At 41.8% G+C, this 26,258-nt stretch overlaps 1 protein-coding gene across 1 annotated transcript in view; it reads left to right on the forward strand.

The window, feature by feature from the left end:
• Positions 1 to 26,258, forward strand: part of LOC128699655 (forkhead box protein O4-like) — a 188,320-nt gene that overhangs the window by 26,757 nt on the left and 135,305 nt on the right. The gene's annotated exons all lie outside the window — the stretch shown is intronic.

Below are 26,258 nucleotides of genomic sequence, written 5' to 3' on the forward strand. Positions count from 1 at the left end.
TGGGTCAGCAGCGCCTGGGGAATGGGAAGTAATTAGGTTGGATTCGAGGATGAAGGGTAGAGGAAGCAATTAATTTATTAAATCGAGAGACCTTCACAATGATCAACGTGTGTCAGAGATACCTGTGGATGTAAATAAGACAGTGCTGGGACTTTATCAACTGATGAAGGTCTTGGTGGACGAAATGTCTTCACAATAAAATGCCATAAACAGCATTATGCATGTTATTTAAATGCTGTCAGTATACTCTTACTATTTAAATGTAGGTAGTAGGTTGGTAGACAGCAACCACCCAGGGAAGTACTACCGTCCTGCCAGATGACTGTGAAACAGAAACCTGTAACTGTTTTGCATGATGGTAGGATTGCTTGTTTCTTTTTCTGTCTCATAAACACACTAGATAACAGGGATATCTTGCTACTCCTACTTACACTTTGGTCACACTTCACAGACACGCACATGCATATATATATACATACATCTAGGTTTTTCTCCTTTTTCTAAATAGCTCTTGTTCTTCTTTATTTCTTCTATTGTCCATGGGGAAGTGGAAAAGAATCTTTCCTCCGTAAGCCATGCGTGTCGTATGAGGCGACTAAAATGCCGGGAGCAATAGGCTAGTAACCCCTTCTCCTGTAGACATTTACTAAAAAAGAGAAGAAAAACTTTATAAAACTGGGATGCTTGAATGTAGTGCTTGATGCTTGATGTAGTGCGGATGACAAGAAACAGATGATTGCTGATGTTATGAATGAAAAGAAGTTGGATGTCCTGGCCCTAAGCGAAACAAAGCTGAAGGGGGTAGGGGAGTTTCGGTGGGGGGAAATAAATGAAATAAATCTGGAGTATCTGAGAGAGTTAGAGCAAAGGAAGGGGTAGCAGTAATGTTGAAGGATTAGTTATGGAAGGAGAAAAGAGAATATGAATGTGTAAATTCAAGAATTATGTGGATTAAAGTAAAGGTTGGATGAGAAAAGTGGGACATAATAAGCGTGTATGCACCTGGAGAAGAGAGGAATGTAGAGGAGAGAGAGAGATTTTGGGAGATGTTAAGTGAATGTATAGGAGCCTTTGAACCAAGTGAGAGAGTAATTGTGGTAGGGGACCTGAATGCTAAAGTAGGAGAAACTTTTAGAGAGGGTGTAGTAGGTAAGTTTGGGGTGCCAGGTGCAAATGATAATGGGAGCCCTTTGATTGAACTTTGTATAGAAAGGGGTTTAGTTATAGGTAATACATATTTTAAGAAAAAGAGGATAAATAAGTATACAAGATATGACGTAGGGCGAAATGACAGTAGTTTGTTGGATTATGTATTGGTAGATAAAAGACTGTTGAGTAGACTTCAGGATGTACATGTTTATAGAGGGGCCACAGATATATCAGATCACTTTCTAGTTGTAGCTACACTGAGAGTAAAAGGTAGATGGGATACAAGGAGAATAGACGCATCAGGGAAGAGAGAGGTGAAGGTTTATAAACTAAAAGAGGAGGCAGTTAGGGTAAGATATAAACAGCTATTGGAGGATAGATGGGCTAATGAGAGCATAGGCAATGGGGTCGAAGAAGTATGGGGTAGGTTTAAAAATGTAATGTTAAGAGTGTTCAGCAGAAGTTTGTGGTTACAGGAAAGTGGGTGCGGGAGGGAAGAGGAGCGATTGGTGGAATGATGATGTAAAGAGAGAGTAGTAAGGGAGAAAAAGTTAGCATATGAGAAGTTTTTACAAAGTAGAAGTGATGCAAGGAGGGAAGAGTATATGGAGAAAAAGAGAGAGGTTAAGAGAGTGGTGAAGCAATGTAAAAAGAGAGCAAATGAGAGAGTGGGTGAGATGTTATCAACAAATTTTGTTGAAAATAAGAAAAAGTTTTGGAGTGAGATTAACAAGTTAAGGAAGCCTAGAGAACAAATGGATTTGTCAGTTAAAAATAGGAGAGGAGAGTTATTAAATGGAGAGTTAGAGGTAATGGGAAGATGGAGGGAATATTTTGAGGAATTGTTAAATGTTGATGAAGATAGGGGAGCTGTGATTTCGTGTATAGGGCAAGGAGGAATAACATCTTGTAGGAGTGAGGAAGAGCCAGTTGTGAGTGTGGGGGAAGTTCGTGAGGCAGTAGGTAAAATGAAAGGGGGTAAAGCAGCCGGGATTGATGGGATAAAGATAGAAATGTTAAAAGCAGGTGGGGATATAGTTTTGGAGTAAATAAATAACAAAAAGGCACAATACCGTGACTGGAACGATACACAAATAACCCGCACATAAAAGACAGAAGCTTACGACGAGTGGAGTGGTTGGTGCAATTATTTAATAAATGTATGGAAGAGGGTAAGGTACCTAGGGATTGCCAGAGAGCATGCATAGTTCCTTTGTATAAAGGCAAAGGGGACAAAAGAGAGTGCAAAAATTGTAGGGGGATAAGTCTGTTGAGTATACCTGGTAAAGTGTATGGTAGAGTTATTATTGAAAGAATTAAGAGTAAGACGGAGAATAGGATAGCAGATGAACAAGGAGGCTTTAGGAAAGGTAGGGGGTGTGTGGACCAGGTGTTTACAGTGAAACATATAAGTGAACAGTATTTAGATAAGGCTAAAGAGGTCTTTGTGGCATTTATGGATTTGGAAAAGGCGTATGACAGGGTGGATAGGGGGGCAATGTGGCAGATGTTGCAGGTGTATGGTATAGGAGGTAGGTTACTGAAAGCAGTGAAGAGTTTTTACGAGGATAGTGAGGCTCAAGTTAGAGTATGTAGGAAAGATTGAAATTATTTCCCAGTAAAAGTAGGCCATAGACAAGGATGTGTGATGTCACCGTGGTTGTTTAATATATTTATAGATGGGGTTGTAAGAGAAGTAAATGCGAGGGTCTTGGCAAGAGGCGTGGAGTTAAAAGATAAAGAATCACACATAAAGTGGGAGTTGTCACAGTTGCTCTTTGCTGATGACACTGTGCCCTTGGGAGATTCTGAAGAGAAGTTGCAGAGATTGGTGGATGAATTTGGTAGGGTATGCAAAAGAAGAAAATTAAAAGTGAATACAGGAAAGAGTAAGGTTATGAGGATAACAAAAAGATTAGGTGATGAAAGATTGGATATCAGATTGGAAGGAGAGAGTATGGAGGAGGTGAATGTTTTCAGATATTTGGGAGTGGACGTGTCAGCGGATGGGTCTATGAAAGATGAGGTGAATCATAGTATTGATGAGGGGAAAAGGGTGAGTGGTGCACTTAGGAGTCTGTGGAGACAAAGAACTTGTCCTTGGAGGCAAAGAGGGGAATGTATGAGAGTATAGTTTTACCAACGCTCTTATATGGGTGTGAAGCATGGGTGATGAATGTTGCAGCGAGAAGAAGGCTGGAGGCAGTGGAGATGTCATGTCTGAGGGCAATGTGTGGTGTGAATATAATGCAGAGAATTCGTAGTTTGGAAGTTAGGAGGAGGTGCGGGATTACCAAAACTGTTGTCCAGAGGGCTGAGGAAGGGTTGTTGAGGTGGTTCGGACATGTAGGAGAATGGAGCGAAACAGAATGACTTCAAGAGTGTATCAGTCTGTAGTGGAAGGAAGGCGGGGTAGGGGTCGGCCTAGGAAATGTTGGAGGGAGAGGGTAAAGGAGGTTCTGTGTGGGAGGGACTTGGACTTCCAGCAGACATGCGTGAGCGTGTTTGATAGGAGTGAATGGAGACAAATGGTTTTTAATGCTTGACGTGCTGTTGGAGTGTGAGCAAAGTAACATTTATGAAGGGGTTCAGGGAAACCGGCAGGCCGGACTTGAGTCCTGGAGATGAGAAGTACAGTGCTTGCACTCTGAAGGAGGGGTGTTAATGTTGCAGTTTAAAAACTGTAGTGTAAAGCACCCTTCTGGCAAGACAGTGATGGAGTGAATGATGGTGAAAGTTTTTCTTTTTCGGGCCACCCTGCCTTGGTGGGAATCGGCCAGTGTGATAATATAATATAATATAATATTTAAATGTCATGCTTGGGTGTGTGCAAGTGACGTGTGCAAGCTTGACGTCGTCCAGCCTCCGTAGAGGGCAGATGTCCCCTAGTGTCTCCGGCACCAGGCAAGTGGAGTTATCTGGCCGTGGGGCCGACGATAAGATCCTTGATAAGCCACTCCGATAATAGGCTGGACATCCCGAGATGTGTGTCCCGCCGTCTCGCGCAAGTGACCTAGGCTGTATCTTGGGGAAGCTTCGCTTCTCTTCGCCTTTGCCACACTCGCCTTGGGTCACTTCTTGATGGTTTGTTGAAAATGGTATAAAATAACGACTAGTTTAAAATTAAGACATGTGCAAGAGTTGAGTATCTTTATTGATAAAACGTTTCGCCTACACAGTAAGCTTCTTTAGTCAAATACAAAGGGAACAGTAGTAATGAAATAAATATGTAATCAGTCCAACCCTGGACAAAAAGTATTTCAGATGGTCATTCCCTCAGCCTGGAGAAAAGTTCAGCTCCAGGAAGCTTTTTTGCAAAAAACGCTTCCTCTGAACGTGCTCGCTTGGATTTCATCTAATGATGTGATTTGCTAATTGCAACTCCCTCCGTGCTTGTTTTGCATAGTAACGTATGTGTAAATTACCTCTAAGATAGCTCAAAAAAGTCAGAGTGACTTCCAGTGGGGTCTGAGAGTTACTTTTACCTGACTCTTGCCATATCTAAGGAGTACGTACCTATAATTTCCAGTGTTTAACAGTAGTTGAGGTTAATTACCTCTGGACGGGAGAAAGAAATACCAACAATTCCTGGCACACGATGGAAACGTCGTGGTCTGTGTCAGACACTAGGCACTAACTTATGATAGTAATTGTGAGATTTATGGAATATTTGGGTCACGTAGGTCACTCACTGCTCATATCCATAAAAAAAAGACATATAACACATAGTTAAAAAAAGGGTAATATTAAACAACAGAAGCAACGAACATAAACACTGAACACAAATAAATACTGTCATACTAAGTTAAAGTGAGCAACTTAGGACTGGGGACACACTTGTAACCAAAATGCTTTGGGAAACTTAGCAGGAACTACAGAATGAGGGAACATGGTGGCACAAAGCGAGATAATCATAAGTGTGTCTTCTAGGGTAATAGCGACACTATAAAGGGACAAAATCAGGACGAGGGGTTCACATGGGAACTAAATCTGAAGTAAACAAGCTACAAGAAGGTATAATTTGAGCATGAGTTCAGTGAGATGAACACACTTAAGAAAGTAATGAGATAAACACACTAGAGAAAGTAGTGAGATGAGCTTCATAAGTGTTACAATAACTAGAAATATAATTTTTTATGAGAAACTAAGCATAGAAGTATAGCTCAACTTCTGTAATTACAAATACGCTCTCATATGTGTATATCAGTATTATATACATACAAAAACCGACAAGCAGAAGGGTAAGACACGTGGGCACTACTTGGGTATCATTAGATAGGGACCAAGGGAGACTACTATGGGAGGAAATTGTTTAGGCCATAAGGCACGATAATGTAGTAATTCTAGGAGACTTTAACTTTAGTCATATTGATTGGAATTTCTTGACTGGGAATTTAGAATCATACGACTTCTTAGAAGCAGTTCAGGATTGTTTTTTGAAGCAGTTTGTGACAGAACCTACAAGGGGAAATAACCTGCTTGACTTAGTTATGGCAAACAATGAATCCCTTGTTAATAATTTAGAAATTTCAGAGGAACTGGGTGCTAGCGACCACAAATCAATTACATTTAGCAATGAATGGAAGTACGATAGTAGCGATAACTCAGTAACAGTCCCAGATTTTCGCTTAGCAGATTACGATGGGCTTAGAGAACACTTATCATCTGTTGACTGGGGTAACGAAGTGAGATATCAATATGACAGTTTTCTGAACACTATACATGCTGCTCAAAGAACGTTTATCCCATATAAAGAAATTAGATCAAATAGAAATGACCCAAAATGGATGAATAATAGGCTCAAATATCTACTAGGGCATAAGAAAGGAATTTATAGGCGTATCAAAAGAGATGAGGGTCATCTTATGAATCAGTATATTGACATCAAGAGGGACATTAAAAAGGGGATCAGAAAGGCTAAAAGGGACTATGAAATTAAAGTTGCTAGGGATTCTAAAACTAACCCAAAAAGTTTTTTCCAGGTCTATAGAACAAAAGTTAGAGATAAGATAGGTCCCCTTAAAAATAACTATGGGCACCTTACTGACAAAGAGAATGAAATGTGCTCGATTTTTAATAATTATTTTCTCTCAGTTTTTACACAGGAAGACACTAACAATATTCCAGTAATTAATTTTTATAGTGGGCTAGAAGAAGATAAATTATGTAACATCACAGTCACTAGTGAAATGGTTGTGAAGCAGATAGACAGACTGAAGCAAAATAAGTCGCCGGGTCCTGATGAGGTTTTTTCAAGGGTTCTTAAGGAATGCAAAATGGAACTCTGTGAACCATTAACTAATATTTTTAATTTATCTCTTCAAACAGGTGTAGTGTCTGATATGTGGAAGATGGCTAATGTAATTCCTATTTTTAAAACAGGGGACAAGTCGTTACCGTCAAATTACCGCCCAATAAGCCTGACCTCAGTTGTAGGCAAATTACGAGAGTCAATTATAGCTGAGATTATAAGAAGCCATCTCGATAAGCATAGCTTGATTAATGATACTCAGCATGGATTCACAAGAGGCCGGTCTTGTCTAACTAATTTATTAACTTTCTTCAGTAAAGCTTTTGAGGCTGTTGACCACGATAAAGAATTTGATATTATTTACTTAGATTTTAGTAAGGCTTTTGATAGAGTTCCGCACCATAGACTGTTAAAGAAAGTGGCAGCTCATGGCATTGGGGGAAAAGTGCTCTCGTGGATCGAGTCATGGCTCACTGACAGGAAGCAGAGAGTGTCCATAAATGGGGTTAAATCCGAGTGGGGATCTGTAACAAGTGGCGTTCCACAGGGATCAGTCTTGGGCCCGTTGTTGTTTATAATATATATCAATGATCTTGATGAGGGAATTAGTAGTGATATGAGCAAATTCGCCGATGACACAAAGATAGGTAGGATAATTGATTCAAACGTAGATGTTATGGAACTTCAGGAGGATTTAAACAAACTCTATTCTTGGTCAGAAAAGTGGCAGATGCAGTTTAATGTAGATAAATGCAAGGTTCTGAAGCTTGGGAGTGCCCATAACCCTAGTACTTATAAGTTAAATGATGTAGAACTTAGCCATACAGATTGCGAAAAGGACTTGGGGGTTATGGTGAGCAGCAACCTTAAACCAAGACAGCAATGCCTAAGCGTACGTAATAAGGCAAATAGATTACTGGGATTTATATCAAGAAGTGTAAGCAACAGAAGTCCAGAGGTCATACTGCAGCTTTATACATCATTAGTAAGGCCTCACCTAGATTATGCAGCTCAGTTCTGGTCTCCATATTACAGAATGGACATAAATTCGTTAGAAAACATTCAGCGTAGGATGACTAAATTAATACATAGCATTAGAAATCTTCCTTATGAAGAAAGATTGAAGACTCTTAAGTTACATTCACTTGTTAGACGAAGAATGAGGGGAGACCTGATCGAAGTGTATAAGTGGAAGATAGGTATTAATAAAGGGGATATTAATAAGGTCTTGAGGATGTCTCTCCAAGAGAGAACCCGCAGTAATGGATTTAAATTAGATAAGTTTAGATTTAGAAAGGACATAGGAAAGTATTGGTTTGGAAATAGGGTAGTTGATGAGTGGAACAGTCTACCTAGTTGGGTTATTGAGGCTGGGACTTTGGGTAGTTTCAAATTTAGGTTGGATAAGTACATGAGTGGGAGGGGTTGGATTTGAGTGGGACTTTCACATCGGAGCTTATTTCTTGGGTGGCATTGAAAATTGGGTTGGACAAATGTTTTGTTAGTGGGATGAATTGTAAAGGACCTGCCTAGTATGGGCCAACAGGCCTCCTGCAGTGTTCCTCCTTTCTTATGTTCTTATGTTCATCAGTCCAATACAGAGAATTATACTGCAGACAGTGGAAGACGTGTAGTAGGTGTCCCGTAGCTCGATCGCTAGCACACTTAGCTCACGCATTGAGGTCCGGAGATCGAATCCTCGGTACGGCTGGAAAACATTAGGACGTGTTTCCTTAAGACACCTGTTGTTCATGTTTACCCATCAGTATAAAATGGGTACCTGGGTGTTAGCCGACAGGTGTGGGCCGCATCCTGGAACAAAACTGATCTAATTTGCCCTAAATGCTCAGCATAACAAGCGGCTTTCTATATAGTAGTATGTCATTGATGTCAGCTGTGGTCTGTATACCTTATACATGTACTTGTAGAAATAAAGGTATTATAATTGTTAATAGTTTTAGGTGATCAGTCCTTCAGCCCAAGAGGTGTTTGGTTGCTACACATGTATCGTATTCTGTGTGTGAAGGAAATCCACATGTGGACTAAGAAAACTCAAATAATTTTCTTTTTATATTTCGACCTGAAGTTGAGTTCCTCTTCAGATACTGCTGAAGAAGACCTCTAAGTGGGGTGGGCGTCACATGCCCATGTGTACTCCAGGCCCTCAGTAATGTCACTTTGTGTAAAATAGAAAGAAATCGGGTATGTAAACATAAATCTCAAGGAACGAAAAATGTTTGATAATTTCACCAAGGTGGAAGAGGCACTGCGTAGCTGCAGCGATTTGTAATGTAGGCAAATATGCACTTTCCATTTTTTTTTACCCATCATTATATGTCATAAACCATTATGAACACAGCTCACAACTAAGACATAATTTCTAGAGAAAAATTTAGATGACTTGTTTCATGGTGGAAAGATACCTAGTCAACAATTTAGTCTATAATCGACAGTTTTTTTTTTTTTTTTTTTTTTTGGGGGAGAGATCGAACTGGGGTCTTGAGAAAATGGCAATCCACCGGATTGGGCAGTATCCTGTCAGGGTGGCGGTGGTGTCCCAGTCATTGAGACTGTGTGGACTGTCATATCACAGACCTTAGTTCGAATCGCTCAAAAACCTGTCTACGTGCCTGGAGGTCGTTCTTGGGGGTGAGCGCCCCCGTGGCCCATTCTTGACTAGGCCTGTGGCTTCTTCCTCAAAATTTTGAATTAGTTTTAATTTGTTCTAGCTAGGGTATTGCGTCTTTTGTTCTTTAAGGACATAGTAGATGTTATAAAAAATACATAGGTACTAATCATACTAGTTTACTAGATATATCTCTTTAATTTATATTTCTCTCATTGTTCCATTTTTCCTCGTTGTGGCCCACTCGAGTTTAGCTTTTATTTTTAATAATGTGATAGCAGTAGTAATAGTATATTGCAACAATAAAAAATTGTTGCTTGAATTTGTTGAAGGGTTGAGAATGGCAGGTGGGTGTTGCAGAGGATAACGTGTTTATCTTGTCTTATTGAGGGAGTCGGCACGAGTTGAGGGTGTAGAGGCCCTCCCAGTCATGTTTCATTCTTTGTCATCCCTCTCACTGGAGTCCTTCCACACACACCCACTCATCCACCTCTTCCCCACACTTGCTTAACCAGCTGCCTCATGCAGTCAACCTAATGGGAGCGAGTATACTTGACAAGGTAACGAGCATACTTAATGATCTTACTGCCAGTCAAATTGCATATTCAGCGTACGAATAGATCAATCTAATTATCAGTATCGCTTCACGACTCCCAGGGACAGGAAGACTTCTAAGTTTTCTGATATACAGGAGGACTTGCATGCGTTTTGGTATACATTGAACTGTGTATTTGATGCTGTGTACCCATATTATTTATAAAGTCTTTAACTGGAAGATAATCTCAGCTAAGAGGTCGTCTGCTGTGGTTATATTAGATGAAATGCCATCCGCTGACGTTGGCAGGCATCTGCCGGCCGGAGACTTGTGTACTGCTATATTATGTGAAGCCGTGAGCAGTGGAAGAGGATCCATCCTCCGTTCCATAACCGCTAAACAGGAAAAAATATAGCAGCTTATCTTCCCCCGCTCACCTGTTATCGTAGAGACTTAAAAAGATGGGATAAATCTTACATATATGCACGGCATGTGTACATTGTTGTCTATGCAGCTTCACATCTAAAATGGCTGTCAAGATAGTAACCCATGACGTCACATGTATAAATCAAATAGCAGCGACCTGTTAAAAGTCACACACAGCCAAAACTTTTCTTCTGCGTCTTTGCAACATTTCTTCCTCGCCATAAATTCAGCTTGATTTAAAAAATAAGTCCTAAAAGCCTGACACTTTTAAGTGTGATCATTATTATTAGTACTGATAAGTGTGTAAGTGCACTACTGCAGGTCAAGGATGGAACAGAAATCGACCAGTAATTATTGGAAAAAAAGTGATGATTGAACTCAACGATGTGTGCTTGGGTGGGCCGAAAGGCGTTTTCTGACATACTGTATTTGAAATTTTAGATACAATTTTTATATAAATAACAGAATTGATTATAGTGTTGATACACTTCAGTTGATATTACTTAATCATACTTGCTCTCTAAAGGACATTGGGTAAAAATCATAATTCTGGCCCTTCGTAACCTTCAGTGACCGACATTGCTGTTTTGGGCCTTTTTAGTAGTGAAGGCACGATATTAAAAGTTTTTTGCCAATACCCATGCTCAATTTTAGGCCTATCTCGATACCGACATTGTAAAAATTAGCCGATATATATACTTTGTCACACCCTTATTCTTGAGTACTATCATAGCTACTCTCAAAACAATGTGTGTAGTTTGCCTCCACCACTTCCAGTTCAGTTAATTTCCCTATTACTTTGAGAATGAAAAAAAGTATTTCCTAATATTCCAGTGACCCTTCTGTGTTTATCATTTACTTGTCTCCTCGTACCTATATCTGCAACAAACAGAAAAAGACACACTACCGTTACTAGAACAATACACAAATAACCCGCACATATGAGAGAGAAGCTTACGACGACGTTTCGGTCCGACTTGAACCATTTACACAGTCACACTGACACCAAAGAGTGAGGGGGACAGGGACGGGACCAAGAGAGAAAGAAAAGTAGTGGTAAGGCTGGTAGTGGAAGTAGTAGTAGTAGTAGTTGTAGTGGTAGTAGTTGTAGTAGAAAGTAGGACGCGACAAATCTGAATAATATAAGGGCATTGCAGGGATTAGCAGTAGTTTCCGTGTTCGGTTTTAAGTTACTGAAAGATAATGTAACACGGAACATCTTGACATACTTTAATCCTTAGCTAATCTTAAATGTATAGTTACTTAACTAATTGCAATATTGAACATAAAAGAATAAAAAGTCACAATATCAGACTCGCACTTAGGAAGGCAACCTTATGATGACGCTTCAGTCACTCCTGGACCACTGACAAGTCACAGTTGGGACGAGGAAGTAGAGAAGGCCGGAAGACCATGTGGTGGGGTGAGCCAAAATTCTACACTTTATTGAAAAATATAATAATTGAATTACTCAGTTTTCCTAAATGAGAGCTCTGAATTTTTTGTCAGAGCTCATCTCTTCATAAATAAGGCAGTTTTTCATTCATTTTTAGACAGTCTATCCACCCGATTGCTTCCCATTCTCCCAGGCGCTTTATAAGCTTTATGGATTTTAGCTTTTTCCATGGAAATAATAATTACAAAGAGATGATTGCACGCGTGTAACGTAAAAAAAAAACTCGCGAAACCCATCAGAGGCAATAAAAGGTATATCATATGTGCTAATATAAAGTCTCCCACTTATATTAATACTGCCTTCTTACCAGTGATTTTCCTAGAGAATGGTGTAATAATAATGATAATAAAACAATGATAATAATTGGAGCTGTTATATTTGAGTTCCTTTTCCAGAAATTCACCAGCGCTTGCACACCAGGCCATATATTTAAATGGTTCGTTCAAATTTGAGCGAAACGTCGTCGTAAGCTCCTCTCTCTCCTATTTACGGATTATTTGTGTATTATTCCGGTCACAGTATTGTGCCATTTTGTTCTTCATGTATGTTAATGTTTCGGCCTCACGTCCCGGTAGATCAGGACTCTTTAACTAACAAAAGTTAAGGAAATAAGATGCATTATGAAATGAAGTAAAGCTAAGTGTTTATTGAATGTATGTTGAAGTGTAAGATGTAGCTTCTAACCTGTGTCCAGGAGACAGAAATAGTTCAGAGTGTAAAACATTTAACAGGCTTCAATTTCACATTGCTCTTACGGGACTGGTATAGCTGTTAATGGCTGCTTTCTATCAGTTAGAGAAATGACTAGAGGACAGATATGGTGATACCGATAATGTGTCGATGAAAATGCAGTGGCGAAACGTTTATTTAGTAATAGTCTTGAACTGTACGTGTGTTTTTGCTTGAAAGAAAACAAAAACACCTGTACCAGAACAAGCCTTTATAGGGACAATGTTTCTCTCTCAGAACTTTCCACCAAACTGTCAACGCTAACCCTAAGAAGGAACTTATTGGGACAATGTTTCTCTCTCTTAGGTCTTTCTACTAACCTGTTACCAACGCTAACCCTACAGCGAGAGAATAGGTCCACTCAGGGCCCCACTTCTCGTCCCTGCCTTTAAAGGCAGGGACGAGATCAGATCGAGAACAGATCAAGCAACACCTGACATACCTACTGGAGTATTGTGTGTATCGCTTCAAGTGGCACCCGCCTGCCTCTCTGATTACACTCCTTCATTGATTCCTGTTGGCCTTGTTGCATAACGAGACAGTCTAACGATCAATTAGTTCCTCCCACGTAACAAGCCAGATCTGTGTCCGGCTGGCATTCATCAGGGCCAGCTAAGTTGCCGTTGGATTTAACAAGTGGTTTGTAATCAGAGTTCGGTGTAATTGTGATTCGAGGGATTACGGGAAGCTATGAGCGCCCTGTTGTGAGTTCTATATGCGCGCGACTTTGTTGTCACTCGGATCGTTCCTCAATTAAGTGACAAACTAATTCTGTACCTCTACCACCCTTCCAGTGTTTTTTTTCAGAGCGGGTGTAAATTAGTTGTTAACATCGGGCAAAAGCGTTCCATTGTGTTTTCTCTTGTATACATCAAAGATTGTTAGAGTAAACGAAATAGCCAATCATAATGTTATTGTCAAAATAAACCATTGATTTAGACTAATTGGGGGCGAGACTTTAAACTCGTTAATTTTTTGCCTTTTGTCATGCGGACTGAAATATGTGTCAAAACTCAGTATTGTGAGTGTTGAAAAGACACGCACGTATTTCTGTGTGTGTGTGTATGTGTGTATGTGTGTATGTGTGTGTATGTGTGTGTGTGTGTGTGTGTGTGTGTGTGTGTGTGTTTGCGGGGGTCTGGACTAGGCTCCTCCTCGCTGGTCGCTACTGGCTGCGTGAGCCCAATCATAGTTCCTGGTCCCGCCTATTAGTTCCTAACGACTTCTAGGCTATGTATGAAGCATTGTGCACTCACAGATTTGTGTTTGTGGGGGATTGATACTTGGATTACAGAATCACCAGTTATTAACCTCTTCCTTGAGTTTTAACATACTTCTTGAGTTTTAACATACTTCTTCTTGAGTTTTAACATCTTCTTAAGTTTTAACATACTTCTTCTTGAGTTTTAACATCTTCTTGAGTTTTAACATCTTCTTGAGTTTTAACAAACTTCTTCTTGAGTTTTAGCATATTTCTTCTTGAGTTTTAGCATTGTTCTTCTTGAGTTTTAACACACTTCTTCTTGAGTTTTAACATACTTCTTCTTGAGTTTTAACATACTTCTTGAGTTTTAACATACTTCTTGAGTTTTAAGATATTTCTTCTTGAGTTTTAACACACTTCTTCTTGAGTTTTAACATACTTCTTGAGTTTTAATATGCTTCTTGAGTTTTAACATATTTCTTCTTGAGTTTTAACATACTTCTTGAGTTTTAACGTATTTCTTCTTGAGTTTTAACACCTTCTTGAGTTTTAACATACTTCTTGAGTTTTAACATATTTCTTCTTCAGTTTTAACATACTTCTTGAGTTTTAACATACTTCTTGAGTTTTAACATTCTTCCTCTTTAATTTTAACATACTTCCTCTTCAGTTTTAACATACTTCCTCTTCAGTTTTAACATTCTTCCTCTTCAGTTTTAACATACTTCCTCTTCTATTTTAACATACTTCCTCTTCAGTTTTAACATACTTCCTCTTCAGTTTTAACATACTTCCTCTTCAGTTTTAACATACTTCCTCTTCAGTTTTAACATACTTCCTCTTCAGTTTTAACATTCTTCCTCTTCAGTTTTAACATACTTCCTCTTCTATTTTAACATACTTCCTCTTCAGTTTTAACTTACCTACTCTGTAAAAGTGTGTATATGGTTTACCTCTATCACTTCCACATCCACTTTATTCTCATTCCCTACTATTCCGTTGCTGAAAAAGTACTCCCTAACATCATGGCTTTTTTTCCAGGTTTCATCCACGTTTTCCTTCCTGGTTTTTGTGTTTCGAGTAGTCTGTCCCTGGCAGACTTATCAATTTCACAGAGTATGTATATCATGAGTTGTGATTATCTGAGTGTCATCAGATACAGTTCTAGTCTTTTCTCATGCAGTGTACCTCCCACTGGTGTGACGTGGCCTGGTAGGCAACGCTCTCGCCTTACACACAGTGTCCGTGGTTCAATCCCCGGCCGGGTGGAAACATTGGCGTATTTCCTTACATCTACTGTCCCCGTTCACCTAGCAAGCAAGCAGATACCTGGGTGTTAGTCGACTGGTGTGGGTCGCATCCTGGGGACAAGATTGAAGGACCCCATTGGAAATAAGAGACAGTTCTTGATGATACACTGACTTTCTTGGGTTATCCTAGGTGGCTAACCCTCCGGGGTTAAAAATCCAAGCAAAATCTTATCTTATCGAACTCTAGACTAGTCTGGTTGTAAAGTTTTGAACCATTATAAGTTTATGAACAGTCTTGATCAGAAGAAAGAGCACGATGGCTGGCGATGCGTATTCTAAACTGGGCCTGACATGTATTATGCACACTCTAAAATATTTTTTTTTAGGTTCCTGAATGCTCTAATAATCTAATCAGTAGCGTGTTCAGTGTGATGTAGACTGCTAAGTCTATTTCCTTCATCAGTGTGTAATGTAAAGTTTGCACTCCACCTTCTGGTTCCACGATCTACATGACCTGTCTAGCTCGTTTTTGAATGAAGTCCAGCAATTTGAAACCTGTCGTTTTCTCCTTTGATAGGGAATAAGTAACAGTAGTGGTCAGAGTATCGATTCATTCCCATGCTTAAATACAGGGACTACAGAGAATAAAAGGTACAATACCGTGACCGGAATATAGGAAACTGAAAGTTCTGACAATGTTTTTGTCCGATTTGGACCATTAACGAGTCACACGAGTTCTGGCTTTGTCTCCTGGAGTGTACCTGGAGAAGGTTTCGGGGGTCAACGCCCCCGCTTCCCGGTCTGAGACCAGGCCTCGTGGTGGCTCAGGGCCCGGTCACCCAGGCTGTTGCTGCTGGCCGCACGTAAACCGACGTAAGAACCACTGCCTGGCTGATCAGGTACTATCTATAAATCCTCTTCTCATTACATTGTCAGATCCAAACTTCAGAACACTCGTGACTTGACCTGATCTTTATCTCCTCTCCCCACCTTTTCACCTTTCCTGTCTTCTGGCCTGGTTGGTTCTCTCCTATGGGGGTTTTGTCCCGCAGGGATTTTGTCATACCCCTTGTGTCATTAACTCTCTTGCAGTGTTCCTATCTTTTCTTGTTCCTTAGACTTTCTCACTATTACTACTACTACTATTTTCCACTCTTACTTTTTTCACTAACACTGCTTCTTATTGCCATGTCTATCACTGTTGTACTTCTACTGGTAATATTACCACTACTAACAACCACAAATACTACAATATTATTACTCCCTCCTTCTGTTCAACTACTCTCGTCCCAACGCCCCCTTTATATTTTCTGGCTCCCTTCTCTTCCCTCTTTTCTGTGTGATTATTTAATTAATGGTCCAAGTCGGACTGAAACGCTGTTATAAGCTTCAGTCTCTTATTTGCAGATTATTTGTTTATAGGGACAGCAAGAGCAATCTTCCAGTTGCCTCATCCCCAGTACTTGTTAAAGATCTTCGCTGTGGGGTCACACTTTGGTTGTTTCTTCAGTATGTTAGAAATATTGACGGGAACCATGGCTTCTGTTATATCTAGTTCCTTCACTGATACCTGTATGGCTATTGTTTTATCTTATAGACTAACCTGCAGTGATCCTTTGCTTTTACATTGAGATGCACAATGTAGCTCCGGTACGTCATCTGTTGGTTGACCTGTGACAAGTCATCTTATTATTTAGACCCGTGCTAGGAGACACTGTGTAGTTTCCTGACGAATAAAACACTCCTACCTTCACTTTGTTGTGTGGATGTACAGCAGTGTGGCTTGATCTCTCCTGGCTCCCATCTTTCATAGCACTGCTTCCTATTTCTCTATAAAGACGTTTTTAGCAGCTCACACTCCTCTATTACTTTTCCTCTATCCTTCCTTCAGTTTTATCACATAGTTCTCTGCAGTCATATTCCTTCGTGTGTGGATAGGGAGTTTTTTTTTTAGTCTCTTCTTTAATATTTTTTTTTTTTCAAAATTTCTTCATAACCATACATAGTGAGCATAAGTGTGTTTATGGTACTTGTCACTATGTGATATACACCTGAAAATTGAAACTTTCCCTTTGTTTACCCAGACACCGCACTGCCACACGTCTCTCTGTCTCTCCTGATCTTCTATCCTTGACTCATACACCTAGATGATACATGATAGTTCTTAATCTAGATGGTAGATAGCGCTCTCTCTCTCTCTCTCTCTCTCTCTCATCTTCCTCTTCTCTCTCCCTACCTCCCTCCCTTCCTCCCTCCCTCCCTTCCCCCTCCCTCCTCTCCCTCCCTCCTCTCTCTCCCTCCCTCCTCTCCCTCCCTCCTGATAAACTCGTGGACATTTGAGCGTCCATCTTATCGCTTTATTTTGTTTACATTTGGAGTCAAGTTGTGGGCGCTGACCCCGCGTGTCGCCAGACTGGTGTGGGCGGCGCCAGCAGCAGGGGCAACATGCCAAAACCCACACCGGGGGCCCACAGGGGCACGAAGGAAGGACAAGGACACGCTAAGAGGAAGAGTGGGAAGCAGAGAGGAAGAAGAAAGCAAAAGAGTGGGAAGGAATAAGGGGAAAGAGAAAAGAAGGGGGAAGAGGAATGGGAAAGGAGAGATGAAGAGGGAAGAAGAACGAATGGAAAGGAGAGATGAAGAGGGGAGGAGGTAGAGTGGAAATGAGAAAAAAGTGGGAAGGAGAGAGAAGGAAGAGTGAGAGGTAGAGAGATTGAGGAAAAGGAAAGCGGGAGGGAGGAGAAGCGAGAATGAAGGATGGAGAGAGAGAGAAAGGAAGAGAAGGAATGAGGGAGGATGGGTGGAGGTGGTAGAATAAGTGCAAGAAGTAGGAGGTAAAGCAGAGGAAGAAAGGTGAAGATGTATATGTAAGAGTCTAGAGTTAGTGAATGAGGGAGAGTGAAGAAGTGAGTAAATAAGTGAAATAGTAAACGAGAATAAAAACTGAGGGAGTGAGGCGTGAGTGAGAGAATAAGTAATAAACAAGAAAATGGGTAGTGAGGGAGAGAGTGGGCAGTGTAATGAATCATGAGTGAGAGAATGAGTACTCAGCAAGAAAATAAATAATAAGGGAGAGAATGAATGAGAGGGTAGAATAGAGCAGCAGCAGTAGAAAGTCGTAGTGGTGGTGGTGGCTCCACCCAGGGTCGTCACAGTGATGGTGGTGGTGGCTCTACCCAGGGTCATCACAATGGTGATGGTGGCTCCACCCAGGGTCGTCACAGTGGTGGTAGTGGGTTTACCCAGGGTCATCACAGTGATGATAGTGGCTCCACCCAGGTCCGTCACAGTGGTGGTGATGGTGGCTCCACCCAGGGTCGTGACAGTGGTGGTAGTGGCTCCACCCAGGATCGACACAGTAGAGTGGTGGTGGCTCCACCCAGGGTCGACACAGTAGAGTGGTGGTGGCTCCACCTAGGATCGACACAGTAGTGGTGGTGGCTCCACCCAGGATCGACACAGTAGAGTGGTGGTGGCTCCACCCAGGATCGACACAGTAGAGTGGTGGTGGCTCCACCCAGGATCGACACAGTAGAGTGGTGGTGGCTCCACCCAGGATCGACACAGTAGAGTGGTGGTGGCTCCACCCAGGGTTGTCACAGTAGAGTGGTGATCGTGGTGGCTCCACCCAGGGTCGCCACAGTAGAGTGGTGATCGTGGTGGCTCCACCCAGGGTCGTTACAGTAGAGTGGTGATCGTGGTGGCTCCACCCAGGGTCGTTACAGTAGAGTGGTGATCGTGGTGGCTCCACCCAGGGTCGTTACAGTCGAGTGGTGGTGGCTCCACCCAGGGTCGTTACAGTAGAGTGATGGTGACTCCACCCATGGTCGTCACAGTAGAGTGGTGGTGGTGGCTTCACCCAGGGTCGTCACAGTAGTGGCGGTGACTCCACCCAGGGTCGACACAGTAGAGTGGTGGTGACTCCACCCAGGGTCGACACAGTAGAGTGGTGGTGACTCCACCCAGGGTCGACACAGTAGTGGTGGTGATTCCACCCAGGGTCGACACAGTAGTGGTGGTGACTCCACTACTGTGTCGACACAGTAGAGTGGTGGTGGCTCCATCCAGGGTCGACACAGTAGTGGTGGTGACTCCACCCAGGGTCGACACAGTAGAGTGGTGGTGGCTCCACCCGGGCTCGACACAGTAGAGTGGTGGTGACTCCACCCAGGGTCGTCACAGTAGAGTGGTGGTGGCTCCACCCAGGGTCGACACAGTAGAGTGGTGGTGGCTCCACCCAGGGTCGACACAGTAGAGTGGTGGTGGCTCCGCCCAGGGTCGACACAGTAGAGTAGTGGTGACTCCACCCAGGGTCGACACAGTAGAGTGGTGGTGGCTCTGCCCAGGGTCGACACAGTAGAGTAGTGGTGACTCCACCCAGGGTCGTCACAGTAGTGGTGGCTCCACCCAGGGTCGACACAGTAGAGTGGTGGTGGCTCCACCCAGGGTCGACACAGTAGAGTGGTGGTGGCTCCGCCTAGGGTCGACACAGTAGAGTGGTAGTGGTTCCACCCAGAGTCGTCACAGTAGTGGTGGTGGCTCCACCCAGGGTCGACACAGTAGTGGTGGTGACTCCACCCAGGGTCGACACAGTAGAGTAGTGGTGACTCCACCCAGGGTCGTCACAGTAGTGGTGGTGGCTCTACCCAGGGTCGACACAGTAGAGTGGTGGTGGCTCCACCCAGGGTCGACACAGTAGAGTGGTGGTTGCTCCGCCCAGGGTCGACACAGTAGAGTGGTGGTTGCTCCGCCCAGGGTCGACACAGTAGAGTAGTGGTGGCTCCACCCAGGGTCGTCACAGTAGAGTGGTGGTCGTGGTCGCTCCACCCAGGGTCGTCACAGTAGTGGTGGTCGTGGTGGCTCCACCCAGGGTCGTCACAGTAGAGTGGTGGCTCCACCCAGGGTCGTCACAGTAGAGTGGTGGCTCCACCCAGGGTCGTCACAGTAGAGTGGTGGTTCCACCCAGGGTCGTCACAGTAGAGTGGTGGTCGCGGTGGCTCCACCCAGGGTCGTCACCTTGCTCAAGACTCGTGCATGATTTTCCCGAAGTCTTAATTTATTCTCTCATATTTATATACTCTCAGCCACCCACCTACTCAAGGACCCGTCGTGCAGGCATGGGGCGGGTCCTGCCAGCAGGCAGGTAGATAAGACATGGCCAGCTAGCCAGCAGGTAGATAACAGCTGCAGGAGGCAGGTCGAAGGTGAAGGTAGATAAGACAGGGTGAGCTAGCAAGCAGGTAGATAAGAGAGAAGCAGGAGGTAGGTCCAGAGTGAAGGTAGATAAGACAGGGTGAGCTAGCAAGCAGGTAGATAAGAGAGCAGCAGGAGGTAGGTCCAGGGTGAAGGTAGATAGGGTGAGCTAGCAAGCAGGTAGATAAGAGAGCAGCAGGAGGCAGGTCCAGGGTGAAGGTAGATTAAGGCAGTGTCGTCTATCAAGCAGGTAGATAAGAGAGCAGCAGGAAGCATTCGAAAGATGTAAGTAGATATGTATAGTGACAGCAGCTGTTTGACAGTCACTGTCAAATTCACATATTGCTATAATCACCTACCGAAGATTATCATATTTATAGAGAAACGCTAAACCCGTAAAGGGTGATGCATGACCTTGGAAATAGGAGGGTGACTAGTAATGACTCGATCTCAGGAAGAGCAGGATGCCTCCAGTTCCTTGCATCAATAACCCTTTCCAGGTTTTAAGGCAGCCTCCATGAAGGGTATTGGAGGGATACGCGAGAAAACGTACAATAAACTCGTTTGGTGGAATACAGATATATGTAATATATATATATATATATATATATATATATATATATATATATATATATATATATATATATATATATATATATATATATATATATATATATATATATTTCATAAGAAGTTTGACAAGCACGTGTAGAGATGTCATCACCATTATGGAAGGCTGTTTCATCTCGACACAGTTCTGCAGAACAAGTTGTTATGGGAAAACATATGGCTCAGCGTAGGGCTTTATCATGTCATGATAACAACGTTACTTGACGATATCTTCATTGCCCTACTGAAGTCTCCCGGCTGCTCAGGCTGACATAGTTCAACACCTTGTATGTTACCAGTCCTGTGTGATGGAATTTGATATAGAAAACTCACCTTCCCGTCAGATTAGTGTGAAATGAAAACCTATTGTAATTCTTCTCCACTCTGGCAGGATTGTTAATCTTTTCTTTCTGTCTAATGAATACTTAAGATGACAAGTAACTCATACAGACTTCCTTTTCCATTCAGTAACCGTACCTCTAATTCTGTTAAATTTCCTTTCCAAAATTCAGAATAAGAGATGCCAAGCCAATGATGATCCTTTTCAAATCATTTGTTCACTCTAGGCTGGAATATTGCTGAACATTTAACATCTCTGTTCAAACCGGTGAAACTGAAGATCTAGAGTGTACAGAGAACCTTTACTACACATAATAAGTTTATCAAACACCTCAACTACTGGGAACGCTTGGCAGCGCTTGACATGTACTCGCTGGAACGCAGGCGAGAGAGATGTATCATAATCTACACTTGGAAAATCCTAGAACGGATGGTCCCGAATCTACACACAGAAATCACTCCCTACGAAAGTAAAAGACTGGGCAGGCGATGCAAAATACCCCGAGTGAAAAGTAGGGGCACCAATTGGTACACTAAGAGAAAACACCATAAGTGTCCTCCGGGGCCCAAGACTGTTCAATAGCCTCCCACCAGGCATAAGGGGCATTACTAATAGGCCCCTGGCTGCCTTCAAGAGGGAGCTGGACAGTTACTTAAAGTCGGTGCCGGATCAGCCGGGCTGTGGTTCGTACGTTGGACTACGTGCAGCCAGCATTAACAGCCTGGTTGATCAAGCCCTGATCCTCCGGGAGACTTGGTCGTGACCAGACCGCGGGATGTTGATCCCCGGAATACCCTCCAAGTAGACTCCAGGTAGACCTAGGAGGTCTGGTCTGAGACCAGGCCGTGGAGATAATCCACAGAACCGCTAACACTTAACACACTTGTATGTACGTTGAAATGTTGATGATATGACAACGTTGATATGTTGATTTAAAGGGTATATAGATATGGGCATGTAGGTACTGTATGTTGATGAGGGCATGTTGATAGTAAGTGCATGTAGGTATGTGATGAGGCCATGCAGATACGTTAATAATGGCATGTTGATAAGAACATGTGAATATGTTGATATGGACACTAGAATGTAGATGGTAGGGGTAGGTATATAGAGGCAGCTTCAATTAGAAGTCATAAAGATCAGGAGAATTATGTCATATGCAGGTAGATTAGTGACAGAAGTAAGGTAAGCTAGGAGGTAGGTAGAGTGAGAAGCAAGTATATTGGGAGATAAGTGTCGGCAAGCAGAAGCAGTAAATAGGTAGAAGCAAGCAGGACCGAATCAGAAGGTAAAAAGGCAGCCTCACAACCTTTTAGCAAGCTGGCAGGTAGCAGCTATTCGACTAGTGACAAAAAGGCAGTGAGTCAGTAGATAGGAAGGCCAGGCATCAGCAGCACACATCTGAGTATGCTTGCAAGCAGGCAGGAAGTAGGCAATGGGACTCTCAGACACAACAGAATGCCAGTAGGGAAGCAGACAGAGAGACAGATACCTAGAAAGACGTGCTAGCAGGCAAAGTAGGAAATGAGGTGCTTTAACACAGAACGCTAGTAGACGTAAGGAACATTAAGTCAGAGAGAGAGAGAGAGAGAGAGAGAATTGAGGTGTGATGGTGGTGGAGTTGCGGAGGTGTTCAGATTGTTCACGTTGTACCCTGCCTCCCACGACCTTGACGTACCATGAGCTGACCTCCCATGTCATGTAGCCCATGTTAATACTGCTGCCCCCATCATGAACCTTAGCTACAAATTAATGTATGGCGTGGCTGGGACCTGTGACCTTGTGGGCGGATGGCTGGCACTTCCCATCTGACACTGCCCCCACACTGCTTTTATTCGCCTTTAAAGTTTACGAGATACCATACTAGTGGCACACTTACTTCTCTCTCTTAATGCCATGGATCACACTCCCACGTCTCATAAGGTCACTCGGAATACTCTTATCACTCACACTCATGTTTATTGAGTTTGATAAAAACAGTGTGTAGCAGCCAGTACAAGGAGGTAAGTGTAAGAATATTCAGCATCTTTCCAGAGAGTTCTACTGTGCTCTCGTGTGTGTGTGTGTTTTCATAAAAAGCACCCAGACATCTAATTTACCTCCGTTTTCTGGTATCTGCTCTTTTATACATCAGTCAGTCATTCCTATGACCACTTTATATTGAGTGTGTGTATATATATGTATATGTTTCTAACTTTCACGTCAGGTGATGAAGGATCCTGTTTTGATAATCAGTTTTCACAAGTCTTATGAATTTTCAGCCTTCACGTCACGACATATGTATCTTTTATTATTGGTATCAAATACTAACGCTGCTCTTACCTATGTTCAGCAGTATTAAGTTGTGTTTAGGTCAGTTTTAATATGGTTCGGTTTGAGTTTAATATGGCTCTCTTAGAGTGCTAAATAGTGTTGGTCTGACTTTATAACCTTTTATATCATGAAAATCATTAAACAAGATGAAGAGCAAACATTTATTGTGAGAATGTCTCTCTCAATGCAGTGCTTTATCATACCATGTTAATTCTCTTTAATAAGCGAAAAATCGATTTTGTTTCAAGAGCATTTAAAATGTTTTGCAATTGTTTGTAAAAGGCCGCATCTTAGAAGACTATATTTTAACTGCCTTTTAGGATGAGCATAGCTAAAAGGAGTAACGGAAACATTATTGGAATACTCAAGTAAGTGTATATTGAACCTAAGAAAAACCCAGCAACCCTGCCAGTCTAAAACGTTTAGCAGGCTTCCGTTTTCACATACTTATGACAGCACAATAGTTTTCCTGGATGGTTACTCCTTCCATTCTTTCCCATCCCCTTCTCTCTCTCTCTCTCTCTCTCTCTCTCTCTCTCTCTCTCTCTCTCTCTCTCTCTCTCTCTCTCTCTCTCTCTCTCTCTCTCTCTCTCTCTCTCTCTCTCCTGCAATGTGGCGTAATATTTTTTTGTTAAATTGTATTTTTTTATTTGTTGGACCTGGTGTACTACATGCACACCAGGTCAACAGAAGAATGAATGGTTCAAGTCCCTGTCCATTCTTCAGTTTAGTTGAGTTTATGGCTCATATGTCTATGAGGAGTATGAAAAAACAGATGTACCATGAAAGCGTCTGGGACTGTGGGATGAGACAGTAGGGTCACAGCTAGTGCCTCTGTTACAACCACTTCACTGAAGCACTGGTTGTAAAATCATCCTATTGTTAACTCTGTAGCTAACAATAGGGGGTAACTAGAAAACTGTTATACGTGCTATATACACGTATAATAGTTTTCCATTCGACTTATCTTGGGGATATTCCGTATTTTCTGGAAAGAAAATACGGAATATCCCTAAAAAAAAGTCTTGGAAAATCGGCCTGCGCCTTATATGCTCAAGGTCGGGGTTAAGGGTAGGCTTTGGTTAGGCTTTAGCGTAAAGTAAGAGCATAATTAACCCTTGAATATGATTAATGATTTACCGTTATGATACTTCTGTTGTGCGCCTTCTATGCCGGAAAATACGGTATATATTTTTTTAACCATGCTGGTTTCCCGTCGACCAAAAAAAAAGAAACACTTTCACCATCATTTACAATATCTCTTTTTTACCAGAGGCGCGCGGAGATACAACAATTTAGATGTCCTTCAAAAGAGCAAATATCCCAACCCCCCCGTTTAGAGTACAGGTACTGTACTTTCAATGATATTTTGTTTGTGGAAAAGTTACTTTACAAGTATTGTCATGAGAAAATACAATGGGGATAATTTCTTGTATAAACAAACTGGACATTAGATAGACGACATTTTCTGATACTAAGTTCATTTTCCACAAGCCAGGAGTTGAAGGACTTTTTAGTGTGCCCAATGTATAACTTGAATTATGTATTGATTATATGGACGATTACGTCAAAAAAAAGACAACGAACTATCACTCTACGGAATGCAATAAGATCACAGTGAACAGGTGTTATAACAATATACTAAACTACCGTGAAAAAAATAGTGAAATTCCAAGCGTTTTCGTGATTTCTCACATTAACAAGGACTTTAGGGAATGTGTAAAAAGACAAATGATTATCCTATATAATGGCCACTGATAAAGTTTGTGACTAAATTACCATTCATTAAAAAAATAAAATGGCATTCAGATCAATATTTTGATTATACTTAAGTTTAAATTTACTCTTCATATATTTGAATGCAACATTAAATTCCTATCTAAAACGTATATTAATTTTGTCTCATTCTTCATTACAATGTTTAGTGGCTCGGTGTTCTTGAATACTGTGTACTTAACTGTCCACTTATTGGGGAATATAAATATAGACAGTATAATAACTTACGTGATATGTCAAGATATCTTATTAATGAAAATAAGATATCAGACTCATTAAGCAGATTTCCAAAATTTGCTTGAAACAGATAAGCGAACTGTAGATATCTTAATCCAGATGTACTACTGTAAACTCTTGTGGGGCCTAGTTCCTTGGAATTTTGTATATCCATATGCTCGTGCGCTACCGTCCACGGGATGGGTATGAAGAACACAATAAACTAGCCGTTTCGGCTGCAGGATGTAATTTTGATAAGATTGGGCATGCAACTCTCGCAACCAAATTCTTAGAGCAGGTCTTTCACATTTAATTTATTTTAATTTAAAATTTTAGATTAAATTTTGCCTTTAAATTTTACCTAACTGACCAGGCTATCAGTCTGGTCAGTTAGGCTGTTTGCGCTAGTGGCCGGCTGGCCCACATAGCAATCACAATCCGGCTGATCCAGCGCTTGTAGCAGCTGACCAGCTTCTTGAGAATTTGTACAACGTTTCGCTTATTATTATTTTGATTTTGCAACCGAAGCAGATGATTTATTGTGCATCCCATATGTGCAAGAGCATATGGATACAAAACAGGCCTAGGAACTAGGCCCCAAAAGGGTTTGCAGGAGTACATCTGGATTTATATCTACACTTCATTCATCTGTTGCAAGCCAATTTAGGAAATTTGTTTAATATGTTTGGGATCATATTTTTCATTATTACTTAATAAATACTTAATAAAGACCAGTGTTGGGTGAACCGTTGTCTGGAGTACTAAATAAAAACCAGAGTTGGGCGAAACATTCTGTGGAATACTCACTTAAGACCAGTGTTCAGCGAAACGTTGTACAAGTGAAGGACTTCACTGTACGTATTTATTTATTTTTCACCAAGACCTAAGTTATTTTACACGGTGATAAAATCAGGTGTTCTCGCCAGAGCTTTGGGTAGACCAGGAACATTACCGTCGTATCTGGATCATCAACGACATATCTAGATTATCAACATATCTGCAACATCTACGTCATATCTGGAATATCATTGTTATGTCTGAAACATCTTCGACATATCTCGAACATCAGCCACACCCACCACCACAACACAGCCACACCCACCACCACATTTCTCAACTACACTTAACACCACAATTCAGCCACACTCATTACCATAACTCTCAACCACACCCACCACAGCTCTC

This window comes from Cherax quadricarinatus, chromosome 67, assembly GCF_038502225.1.
Source record: "Cherax quadricarinatus isolate ZL_2023a chromosome 67, ASM3850222v1, whole genome shotgun sequence".
Classification (NCBI taxonomy): Eukaryota; Metazoa; Arthropoda; class Malacostraca; order Decapoda; family Parastacidae; genus Cherax; species Cherax quadricarinatus.